At 40.4% G+C, this 13,423-nt stretch overlaps 1 protein-coding gene across 5 annotated transcripts in view; it reads right to left on the minus strand.

Annotated features, from left to right (window-relative positions):
* Window positions 1-13,423, minus strand: part of RAI14 (retinoic acid induced 14) — a 128,591-nt gene that overhangs the window by 113,369 nt on the left and 1,799 nt on the right. The window lies entirely within an intron of this gene.

A 13,423-nucleotide genomic window follows, 5' to 3' on the forward strand; every position in this document is an offset into this window, starting at 1 on the left:
AGCCCCAAGATTGTCTCCTGCCCTAAATCCATCCAATTTAACAAGCACGAGTTTAATCAAAGCAAGTTAACTCTGGAATATAAAGATCATTCTAAGAAATTCCATGACTATCACTCATGGAGTTTGAGGTTATTTTGAAGATGCGCTTTCTGTTTCCAAATCGTTCACTGTGGATGTCCATATAATCTGCCCAACGCCAGGTGACATCTCCAAAAAAAAAAAAAAAAAAGCCATCCTGTACATACCTACCAACCGACCCCAAACAGCAAGGTACATGTATGTGCTGTGCATCTTAGCTTCTTCCTGTCAAGTCCATCCTTGGTTTCACCCACCTTGAAACCCAATCAAGAAAGCCAATCAAGTTTAAAAATCCAGGTCCAATCCTCAAACGTTACTGGTGAAAAATATCAAATGTGGAAAGCAAAAAGTCACTGTGGAAAGCAGACTGGCAATTTCTTGCGGAGTTAAATATAAATTCACATATAACCCAGCAATTCCACACCCACGTATCTTGACAAGAGGAAGGAAAACATATGTCCACACAAAGATTGTACATGAATGTGCATAGCAGCAGTATTACTAACTGCAAAAAAGTGGAAACGACTGAGAATGTCCGTCAGTGAGGTAACAAACAAAATGTGGCATTTCCATACAATGGATTACTACCTAGCACTAAAAAGGAATGAAATATCAATACATACTGCAACATGCATAAAGCTCAAAACCAGTGTGCTGAGTGAAAGTCACACACAAGAGACCACATATGGTAATATTCCACGTGCATGACACATCTAGAACGGGCAAACTTGTAGAGACAAGAAAGAGGTTAGTGGTTGTCGATGGCTAGGAATGGTAACAGTGATTGCAAATGAGCATGGCAGATCTTTTTTAGGGTGAGAGAAATGTCTCAAAAAGTAGCCTGTGTTGATTACGCAACTCCATAAATTTTCTAAAAATTATGAATCGTATACCAAAATTGGTGAATTTTATGGAACGTAAATCATACTTCAAAGGAAGTTGTTTTTAAAAAGATCAAATACAAAAAGGAAAAAAATCAATATGCAAAGTCATTAGGTAGTGAAAAATATGCTTAGAGTGAGAGGGTGCGTTGCAGTTATGGTTATATTTAATTCTTATTTTTACTCGAGAAAGATTTAATTGCCAAATGTTGGCTTATTGCGAATTTCTTCGGCTCCCTGATTTGATTTCAAAATGGGAAGTACTTGGACTCTCCACATTCTGGAATGCTGGAAATGTCATTTACAGTGATCTCAATGGTTCTGTTTGGCTGGCTGAATCTCTACCCAGTCATCCATTGTCTCAAATACTTTTCAAAATAAGAATAAGTTAATAAAATAGATTCTGTACACTCTGATGTCCTAGGAACAGGATTAAGGGAGTGGACAGATGGCACAAAAATTATTTCCGCTGCCCCAAGTATCATGTTTGGACATCATTCAAACACCGTGTAATCAAAATAACAAGTTTCTCACCTCCAGCCCAACAGAGAGGGGCTGCTTGCCCACTTGAAGGCAGGTCTCTTCATTTCCTTAACATGGCCGTTATCCTGTATGCTGCAGCGGACCTATGATGTCCGTTTGATCCTCAGTGCCCAGCCTTCTGATAACTGCACTCTCTGCTTTTAGAAAACTGTCCGTCCTACACCCCACCCCCACTCCCGCAGGTTCTATTCTGACTGCAGCTCTTGAGAGGTGGGAAGGTCCCTGCGGCGAGGCTGCTGTCCCTGGGATTCCTGGATTTGGAGGGAAGAAGAAGGGGAACTGGAAGGGAAAGGGAGAGAAGAGGGGAATGGAAGAGGGTGAGAGAGAGGAGGGGAGTGGGGAAGGGGGAAGAGGAAAGGAAGGAAAGACCCTCCTCTCTGGTAGAGAAACTGGGGAAATGTGGGCCCAGCAGGTGCGGCGCAGAGAGCTGGTTTAAGACAGGGAGCCTGACTCCAGGGATCCCAGGCCCTGCTCTAGCCACTCTCTCTTATCACAGGATTTAGGGTCATATAGGCCTAGACGGTCCTTTACCTGCCTACGCTAGTTCAAACTGGGTTTCTGTCACCTGCATCCTAAGACTATTGACAAACCCTTTGGAGCCTTCTTACCCACTGGGTCTGGCTCAGGCTGTCATCTCGATGCCACAGTAGAAGTGGGGCCTCGCACCTCAACAGCACAGCTGCAGCCTGCATTTGTCTGCTCAGCATATTTCTAATGTCAGTAGCTAAATTCACTTCTTGAGCCCACAAAAGTAAAATATACACTCCCTGGAGTCTAACTGGGCTGCATACAACAGGATGACCTGCAGCATCCCCTTTGAACCTGCGGGTTAGGGAGGGCATTCATTTGTTGGTGATTACCTGCTCACTGATGTGTTCTGCCCCCAGGCCACAGGCCCTCACCTACCCCCTACCTCCAGATCACTCCATTCATGATTCCCCTCTACCATTCCATCTCCCCAGAAGACCTGGCTATTTCCATTCTGAAAGCATCCTGCTGCGCTTTGCCTCTCCTGTAGGAACAGCAATGAAAACAATCACAATTAACTGGAAATGAATAGTGTTAGACTATTTTAAAACGCTTACAAAATAAAAAGCCACTGCAACCGCTGGGTCCAGGAGGGATCCAGGCTGCCCACGGGGTAGACCTTACCTCCTCTGCTCCCCAGGGCACTTGGCTCCACAGAGCTGAGGGGAACGAGGGCGGGAGACAAGGCGACTGTTAGCAGGGCTGAGGCTAAGGAAGAATAATGAAACCCTCAGGTGGGGAAGCTGCCCTGGGTGGGGGACAGAGCTGGGGCACAGCTGGACCAAGAGGCATCAAGGGTCAAGGATAATCTGCCAGCAGTTGATCCTTGAATAGTGCTGAGGATATGATATGCAAACACGCCGTCAGTCACCCTAATTTATTCTAAACAGGACACCTGGAAGAGAAGCCTAACAGTGGCTCGCACAACAAGGCGTCACTCCCCAGGGGCTCTGCCAGCCTAGATTTGCCACACTGCTGCCCTGGCAGTGCCAATGGAACAGCCTTTCAGATCTTTTTCCATAGAGCCCCAGGCTGCTCCACGGGGGGCCTAGGGCCGCCCGCCTCGGGGGAGGCAAACCCTCCCTTAACTGAATTGGATGCCCTGGACCTTCTGTCTTTCCATTTCAATCGCCTTCTGTGTTTAGGGATGAGAAGCAAACAGCATTAACACAAAGGCTGGGGAATGCTCCATTAACAGTAACGAAGACCTAAAATGCTCCCCCCACAGCCCACACACCCACACACATCCACACACCCACAAACCTTGCACCTGATGCTAGCAATGTTTACACAGTAACAACAGCATGGCTATTCAAGGACTTGAAATTTAAAAGGAAAAATTAGAAACCTATACTGTTTAATTTACTCGTGTGCACTGAATAGCAACTACACAGGCAAAATACAAAGGGGATGTAGAAGAGTGGACCATATACAACCCCTTCCTACAAAAATCAGTCTCACTGTTAAAAAGTCCATGTAGATTAATGCACTTGTACAAAATGAGAGATATAGATTTGTAAACCAAAACCACAAATGTCCATTATACCACATCAGTTTGTGATGAAACTATTGTATTTCTCTCAAGAAATGCTTAAAGCTAAGGGCAAAATCTCAGATAACTGGGTAAAGACACAGGGAAACTTAATCAAATATGTATTTACATAGGGCATTCTAGCTACCAGGTGTCACTGGAGTTCCAAGAACTATGCAATGACATATTACTTCCTGGAATCTGTAGTCATTCAGTCACACGTGAAATGTGATTAGTGATCATTGACAAGTACTATAAGTGGAAAATACATAGCGATTTCAAAGATTTACTTTGAAAAAGGAATGTAAGCGATACCATTAATAAGTTTTATATTGAGTATAGCTTGATAATATTTTGGATCTACTAAGTAAAATAAAATATATCATCACGATTAATTTGATTTATTTCTTTTACTCTTTTTGTGGCTACTAGAAACTTTTAAATAACCTAAGCTTGTATTTCGGCATGCTTATATTTCTATTAAACAGTGATGAATTAGATTTTCCCTTCGAATACCATGATGATGGAATCCATTTGGCAATAACAGCATCTTATTATTATTATTATTACTAACAAGGCAGCATAAAATAAAGCATGTATGTTACCACGTTTAACGTTCACTTACTACCATAAAATCATAAAACTCAGATCTAGTTTAAGATCGGAGTTAACTGCATGTTAATGATAATGAAAGTTGTCGTTTAAAATATTTACTCTGCCACATGAAGAAGGAATGATTAACCAACAATATTATTTCACTCAAGACTGACAAACTTCAAGGCAAACTCAACTACTGCTGTTATATACAGTTCAGAAAATGTGTATATTTTTCTCTATTGACAAATGGACACTTTTCCAATGGATTTAATAGAGAATTTAATTTCCCTCCCCCTCCATCCCACATACCCCCATCTTCACTTTAATCTTGATTTTTACTGCTCTGTGCCAAGATTGTGATTGAAACAAGTTGCCTGGTGAGACTGAGGTACTTGGTAATGCAATTTGGAGTAAGACTGATCCCTACTAAAGTAAATATGTGATTACATTGTCCACATTATTACTGTATAATAACAGAAGGACTACATGGAGGAATGACAATATAGGGAAAATAGTCGTGAACAGATGTGTTGCAATGACATATGGAGCAACCTCTCTTTATTGCTATAATTTTAATGGTTATGATGCTATCGATTATAATCAGATTGGCCAAATATTTCAGCAGTTCTTTAAATGCAGGTTGATGAAGAACATGGCAGTCTTAGCAATGATAGTGACAGCCACCATAGCTATCATTGACTTAAATGATTACTGTGCAAAATTTTACTTTGCAAAATTTTATTTTATTTTTTACCATAAATGAGTATCGCATCAATTAATATTCACATCACTTTGGAATTAGTGCTATTGTTATTACTCCCAGTGTCTAGATTGGGAAATTGCAGCCTAGAAAGTTTATTTGGCCAAAATGACACAGTTTATAAATGGAGGAGGCTGGGTTTAAACTCCGGTTCTGCTCCTGAGCCCAAAACACAACCCCACGCTGCATATTAGACGATAATAATAAGGAGAAGAAGTCTGGCCAACAGACAAACCTTTTCACTCCCTAAAAAAATGTTAAGTTGCCTTTAATGAGGGAATAGTCCTCTGATCAGCTGCTGGCACATACAGAGCTCCCTTTAGGAAGTCTGAATGGAGTGATTTGAAAAAGGCATTCCTTCTGACTGTCCGCCCTCACACACCCCAGTCTCATTCAAGGGAGGGTAGCATTTCTATTTCTTTGTTCTTTTCATCCCTGGAGCATATGCTTCATGAATAAAGTTATTGAACTCACAAGTCAAAAAAAAAAAAAAGAAACCTTTTCCACATAGCTTTGCTAAAGATGTTATAACAGAGAAAATGTAAAGATAATTACAGATGAATGAGGTGAACATTTTCATACTCAGCTGAGCTGGTAAACTATAGATTGGAGTGAAGTTTCCATGTCTTGGAGAGGATTTGGAAAAGCAGAACTTCTGGACACACTGAGGCTTCCCTCTCATTAGGCCCTCTCTGTTCCTTAAGAAATTATTCTAACATCCTGTATAACAACTTTCTCCAAGCTGAAAAAATTTAAATACTGCAATTGTTCAGGACAATTAAAAGCACAGATATTATACTAAATAGGGAATCCTAAAACATGTCACCCAGTGAGACAGGAACGGAGCGAGGAGTGCAGGTGATTTTGTTGTGGAAGCCACACACAGAAGCACTGCTGGCCGGGCAGCAGGCTGCCACCTAAGCCTGAAGCAGGTATCACCAGGATAGGGTGAGCTGCTCTTTCTGTTTCTTTTACCACCGGAGATAGAAACACCCACGTGCAATGCAATGAGAATCAAATGCGCTTTGTTCCAGGGGGTATGCACTTAAAATAATCAGGGGTTGTTTTAAAGGAGAGGAAGAAAGCAAGCTTGTTGTCAAACAAGGCTCAAAGAGTAACACAGCCGTCTACAGATTGGCCAAGCAACAGGCTGGGATAGGAGTTATTTTGAGGAAATCTCTGGCTTTTATAGACTCTAGAGAAAAAGCAATAGAAAAGGTAAACAAAGAGCACACCCAACACGGTGTCAAGTTGAATAGCATGGAAAGAATCTAACGAGTTTATCAAAGATTGCTGACTGGCTATATACATACAGTTAGTAGCAGCAATGAGATTTTCCTTTTAAAAAAGAAAAAACTAGGAAACCCTGGATGACATACAGATATCAATATAGTTTCTATGCTGATATTTTGAATAGCTTTTTTCCAATTAAAAAAAAAAACGCATAGAAAAGAAATTTGAAACATTTTTTCAAGAGAAAAATGATTCCCCTCCCCCCCAAAAAACTAAGAATTTTTTTTTAAACAAAGATGTAGGAAGGTTCTGAGAACATTTGAATCAACTTTGACCCGTGATGAATGTGGACTGGATTTGAAATAAGATTCACTCAGAGAGAAAATGGTAGGTTCCTCACTACCAACCAGCCCTGTGTGAGTAACCCCTGACACGGCTCAATGCAGGACCTCTGGGCCTGGCAAACGTTGTGGTTGGGTCCTAGCTTTTCCTTCTGGCTGTCTTTCATAAGAAAGAAAATGCGACCCACTGCCAATGAGCCTTTGGCTCACAAGTTCCCACATCTTCTAGGTGGCTGGGAAGAGGCCACTGCGCATGGGCAGCTTCTCCTGGCAGTGATATGACCAGGTCATAATTGTCCGCCACAAGTTAGTGCTCCCTTTCATTTTTGAAAAATGATCAATCACCAGTACGTCAACTTTCATAAGAGGAGATGTTCAAATAGCATGAAGCCTTCCGTCAAATTAAGAGACCTGGCCCAGAATTTGTTAACTCACTGACGAAAATTGATGAACAGATTTGTTTATGTGGTTCTCACTCAGTAGATGCCAAGGGCCTGGGTTCCAGATCCTTTTCCGACCTTCATGTCACTGCTCAAAGCCATCTGCCTCACATGGGACTCGCCACCAGACTCCAACACAACTTGTCCAAGTCAGTCTAGTCTTCTTCATTGATAACTACTGTAACTAGCTACATATAGGGCTTCCAAGGTCATTGTCTACATTTGAGAGAAATAGAAAAGCATTTTCTATCTAGAAGCCCTGTGCTATGAGCAGCCAGAACAAAGGTGCATACCTAGCTCTGCCTTATTGTGTCACTTTCTAAGGGGTCATTTCACTTCCCTGGGCCTCAGTCTAAGCTGTAAAATGAGTTCCCGCCACCACCCCATGGCAACCACTAATAGTCTGCCTTGTACTATAGTGGAATGGTAATGTGTTAACCTGGTTAAAACTCCGAGCTCCATGAAAGCAGGCATTGTCACATATTGCTTGCAGGAAATCTGACAATCAATAAGACCTGCCCAGACCTACAGAAGCTAACAATCTAGCAGCAATGTGCCTGGTGCAAAGTGGGTATTCAATGCAATTAAACTTAGAGAAAGAGCTCGCATCATTCACCCTCCATTACAGGCTGAGGGTGTCACCCAAGTATGACACTGACAGAACAAGCTTCCTGAGTGTGGGTAACAATGGCAGTACCTCCTCCCAGTGCCCTCTACTTCCCACTAAAGGATGGTGTCAGCTAAAGGAGGGTCAGCTCCACAACTAGGAAATATGGCCCGATCGTCCCCAGGTCCCCAGGGGAGCAGCCCCATCAGGCTGGAAGGTCAAAATGAGAAGGGCAGAACAGAGAATGAGTTGGGGCTATTTCTCCCACTGAGCTGAGCAGTCACAGATCTACTCTGTGAGCTTAGGAGTGTTGTCAGGTGGGGCCCAAGGACATCTCAATTCCCTCCTGCAACAGTGAAGCTAGGAAACTCCTGCCAGCTGGAAATCAGAAGACACTGTAGGCCCAATGCTACACCAAGAAATATGTCACCTTCGTCGTGAGAAACTCAAGACCTATCCTTGGAATGTATCAGATCTCTGTGAAATAACTAACTATACTACAGATCCACTTTTTATTGCTTCTAAATAGCATTTCATTGCATCCAATTGAAATAGCTCCTAAAAAATGGTCACTGGTATGTAAACTGGTTGGCATAGCAACCAGTGACTGGTTTTCCAATCGAGGATATAAAACTCACAACTATTACTTTTCACTTATGTATGACAGGTTATCGGGTCTGAGGACCATGACGCATAATAGGAAATAGACCCCTTCTAATTATACCCTTGATCCTTAAGAGGATACATGCAACAAATTTTTAGATACATTCAATAGATCTTGGGTTCTTAACCTAGGGACTCTAAAGAGGATCATAAGTGGGCTCAGCGCAGAGAGTTCCATGAACCTCTAGAAACTAACAAAGATTATGAACGCATAGCATCATTGTATATAAGTGAATTTCCCCCTAGGAAAAAAAAGTCCAAAACCTGCATCAGATTTGCACGAGTGTCCATCTATGTCTGAAATATACTTAGGAAGTACTGCTGGATGGCCTACCCTGGTTTGTAAAATAGACTCCTGTTGGAGGGAAGACACTTTACTCTGTGCCGCCTTAAAGCAAAGGGAAGCCGCTGGGCTTTTGATTCCCACTGGTGAACTCAGCCAGAGGTTCCTTTCTGGCTGAGTTCCTATCCCTCCAGCCAGCAAAAGGAACTGCACAGGTGTGGTAAACGTGAGAAGAGGCAGATGCTGCTGTGGCTGTTAATGTTAGCGTTATTTAGCTCTTTTTAAAGAAAAAGGAAACATTTCTCGATTAAGCAAACTGAATTCATCTAGAAATTGTAAAGTAAAAAAAAAATGCAGACTGATTTTGTTCTCACCAATTGCAATACCTAATAGAGAAAAGAAAACTGAGGTGAGATTTAAGAAAAAATAATATAGTAAATGATGGTGGGGGAAACCGATAACTGTAGAGGAAGAATTGCTTATGTTAGGTTACTTCATAATAAACTTTGTTGTTCACAAAATGTCAGTTTAAGAAAAAAATCATCAAAGAAAAAAGAATCCATGTATTTTCTTCTACTGTATAGTAAACTTCTTGGACTACAACTGTTTCTCACAATTGGATTCTGTTTGTTTAGAAGAGAGATGAACGAATGAAGAACTCCCAAAGGTTTCCCACTGCCCAGTAGCTGACAACTGCGTCGGGCTGGAGAAGACTGTTCTGTAGGCCACACTGGGAGGACTCCTGCCTGGTTACAGCTGCTCTGTTCTTACTGGTCTTCTGCAGAACTGGCCTTACACACGCTATTCTAAACTTTCTCCAAAATGCCCCTCTAACCTCGAGTCAAGCATGCAAGTAAGAATGCCTAGGCTTGGAGCAGAAAGCAGTGTGGTCAGAGAGGGAGAAGGAACACACTGAGTGTTCACATAATTTATATTTCTTAATATGAGTGTGTCATGTTGGATGCGAATGGAGAGTCCTCTTAAGGCACATGGAATTTATATGGCAAGACACTATATTTCCAGTGAACATCATTTACTACAGAAGGAACTGGGCTGGATCACAAGTAAGGTTAGATGGTGAAGCAGTCAGGTCACAATGCAGACTTCTATGAAGGGGGGCCGAGAGGAAAGCTGTTTCTTAACTATAGGGAAGAAAACTGAGGCTTGGAGAAGCAAAGTCACTTGCCTAAAGAGAGAGAAGTTGAAACTTCAACCTGTATTTTGCTGCAAATTACCTCCACTCTTCTGCCTTTTGATTACTGTTTAAATTCTAGGACAGCTCAGTACCTGACGACTGCCATGAGGGACTGTATAGACCCCCTGGGTGGGTGTGTATAGTTCAGTAAATTTTAATCACCTAATATGACAGATGCTCTACTGGACCCAGAATATAAAATTAAATGAGACATATGTTCTTTAATCAAGTAGAAGACTGTTTTATTTGAAAACACATGGTTAAGTCAGTAATGTTACTTATTAAAATATTGACTAAATTTACCGATACCCATAAGTGAGTCCGGTATCAAAGACTAGACTAGTTTTTTGTTCATTGTAGATGACTAGACTTGGGAAATTGATTGATTCATGTTCTTTCTCTAACTTTTATTAAACCACCTGTACTTTTCAGCTCATGGGTAGTGATAAACCAAAGGGAAGTAATTTCTTTGAATCATGTAATATTTCAATTATAATCATATAATTCCATGCTTATGGTTTTCAGCTTGAAGGTTAACTAACCCCTTCTGGATCCATAATAAACTGATTTCTTTCAATATCATTTTATTACAAAGAATACAATGTTCGTACTTGAGTACACTAGAGATTTTTTTAAAGGATACCATCAGTATCATACATCTATATAAATAGTTAATAGTAAAAAAAAATCAAGACTCCTTTTCCCTATCACCCATTTCAAATATACCCAAGAGGCCATCGATATATTTAGCTTTGTTTTGTCAACTCCTATATTCATCATACGAGGTAGAGAACATTCAGTTGGCTTCCAGCAAAAGAACACCCAACCCTGTAACATTCTTGAATGTTTTTAGTACCATGAGTTAAGGATTTTACAATGTGACCATTCTTAGTGTATTTCTAGGTGCCCTGCTATGTACTGGTTGCTCCTGGTTCTTCAGGTTAAGGTCATCATTTCCACCATCTTCACCACCACCCCCACCCCACCACAAAAAAACAACAAAACAAAAAAACAAAAAAATACTTACGGATGGATGCACAAAGTCAAAGCAATGATGAGTATTTCCCCTGCAGCAATTCAGAGAAACACACTTTCTAGTCCTAGAAATCCAGTGTGGTTGGCATTGCTTGAGACCGTCACCGGTCTGTCTGCACAGATGCCGTCTGGAAGGGAGAGTCAGGATCTCTTTCTGTACCTTCCTTATTTAAAATGTTGGAAAGCTAAGTTATCAAGAAAAGGAATGGTGGGTGTACTTCCGAGCATCGTGTTACTTATATTTTCCTTTGAATTCAGGTTTAGACATATGTTGGCAGAAAAAAAAAATCTGAAGAAAAGTGTTCTGAAGGATAAATCACGTGAATTTAAGCAGAGTGCTTGCTTTCTTTATAAGACATTATGGTTTTTATCATGACAGAACCTGTAAATATGATACCTGGGGCACTCAATTATAGCTGTGGAAAAATCAGCACCATTTTTACAATATCTAATATGTGCTAAAAGAAATTCTAAGTCGAAAACCACAACAAAAAGTATTATATTCATTCGTTCATTTATTCATTACCCAAGCATTCAAGACCTATATTTCAACATTGGTCTAGGCAGTAAACAAAAGAGACAAAACTCCTGTCTTCATGGAGCTTATATATTCTAGTACAAAAAGATGGCCTACTAATATAAATGGACCTATATGGCAAGTTGGAAGGTAATTAGTGCCATGGACAAAAATAAAGCAGAGAAGAGCAGAGTGCACTGGAAAGGTCTGCTGAGAAGGTGACGTGTCAATAAAGACCTGAGGGGTCAAAAGGTACAGCCATATGTATATCTGGGAAGAGTGTTCCATTGAGTGGGAACAGTAAATGCAATAGCTGTGAGGCAGGAATGTGTCTGAAAATTTAAAGGAGTATGAGAAGCCAAAGTATTTAAATGCTTTAAATTGCTTCCAGATTAAGGGGTTACCATTAGGGGCAAAATGTCATTAACACAGCCACATTTTCAAACTCTTAGAGCAGGGACATGCCTTTGTAAATGCTTACTCAAACACTTTAATCTCACCAAGAAAAAAATAAGGAGGAAGAAAAGGCCAAGTGAGTCATCCAAGGTGACACTGCCAGTGACTGGCCGAGAAAAGGCGTCGGCACAAGTATCCGGAACTCAGCAGCACAGTTTTGTCTCCTGCTCCAACTTTATAGTTAAGATGTGCTTTTCTTATTAAAAAATAAATAAACGAAAATAAAAAATAAAAAGCAACAAAAGAATCCAGTCAACTAACAACACTCTTAGAGCTAAAAATTGATTAATTTTATTTTTCACTCAACAAATAACCAAAAGAACCCTTTGTACATCCTAAATATTTGTTGAGGAATGGAAGAAATAATAAGTGTAGCATTACCTAGACCCCACTACTCAGGCAGTAATTGTAGAGAAACTTGTGCCCAAGGAAACATGTCTCAGATGTTTATTGTAGCACTATTTATTATAGTAAAAAGTAGAAACAGATCAACTGTCCTCAGCAGAAAACATATAATAGTGAAAAACTAGACACACTAATTTTCTCTTGGTGAGGGAATGAGTATACTATAATTTAGTCATACACTGGAATTCTCTGTAGCAGCTAATGTAAGACCTACATGTACCTCAAAATATAATGATAAATTTAAAAATGCAAGTCATATGTATACAGAATTATGCCATTTATGTAAAATGTTAAACACAAGGCTCCTAATTCGTGAATAGGTAATATCCAAAAGCACCAAAACTTGTTTGGAAACTTTGTATACTAACTTCACATTAGTAGGTCCCTGAGGACGGAGACAGAGGAGGAGGGATGGATAAAATATTTCGGTTGCAATTTATTTTTATGGGGGGATATGAAGCAAATATGAAAAGATTAGCAATTCTCAAACATAGATGGTGGAAAAATGGAAGACTTATTACATTCTCATTTTGTGTATATTTGAAATATTTCATACTTATTTTGAAAGGAAGGAAAGGAGAGACAAAAGTCTTTCATTACTTTCTATTAACTCCAAAGCCCAGTTGCCCTTAACCACCGAACCTCAGTTTCTTCCCCTTTAAAATGTGGGAGATTCTAGGTGTACCTGCCTCAAATATGCTTTGAGAAGTGGCAGTCTGGACACAGAATTTCATTGTCAGGTAGACTGCTAATGGGCAGGGACACTATGTCATGCCCCCATGGAATCTCCAGGGCCGAGCAACCATTCTTTGTATTCAATTTCACAGATAATAATAATAGTACTAAGAAGAAATTTTATTCAATTTCACAGATAATTACTAAAAGTAGGAGTAATATTCAACAGAGTTATAACCACCACCAACCAGCCCCCAAAAGCCATAAAACAAATCTACTGTAAATGATACAATAAATTAATTATTGAAGCATCTCGATGAATGGAAATGAAAAAATCCCCAACAGCCCACCATGAGACCACCTCTCCCAATTCATGTTATGCAAGCACCGGTTAGAAATTATAAGAACTGAATAAATTCCTCACATAAAAACTACCTTACAAGCCCAAGTAAAAAAATATGACACTGGTTAGGCATCATTAAGAAAAGATGATCAGATTACACCCATCAGTAACAAAACTCTCCCAGCCACACTTGCAAATAGGGCCCTGCAGGCTGGGGACAGGGGCATCAAAATCCAGCTTCCCTGTGATGCCCTCCCTCTTCCTAAACTTTGTTCAAACCTCAAGCAGGTGGGACTGTGTCCTCGCTAAGAG

This window comes from Pteropus medius, unplaced genomic scaffold (genome assembly GCF_902729225.1).
Source record: "Pteropus medius unplaced genomic scaffold, Ma_sr-lr_union100, whole genome shotgun sequence".
Classification (NCBI taxonomy): domain Eukaryota; kingdom Metazoa; phylum Chordata; class Mammalia; order Chiroptera; family Pteropodidae; genus Pteropus; species Pteropus medius.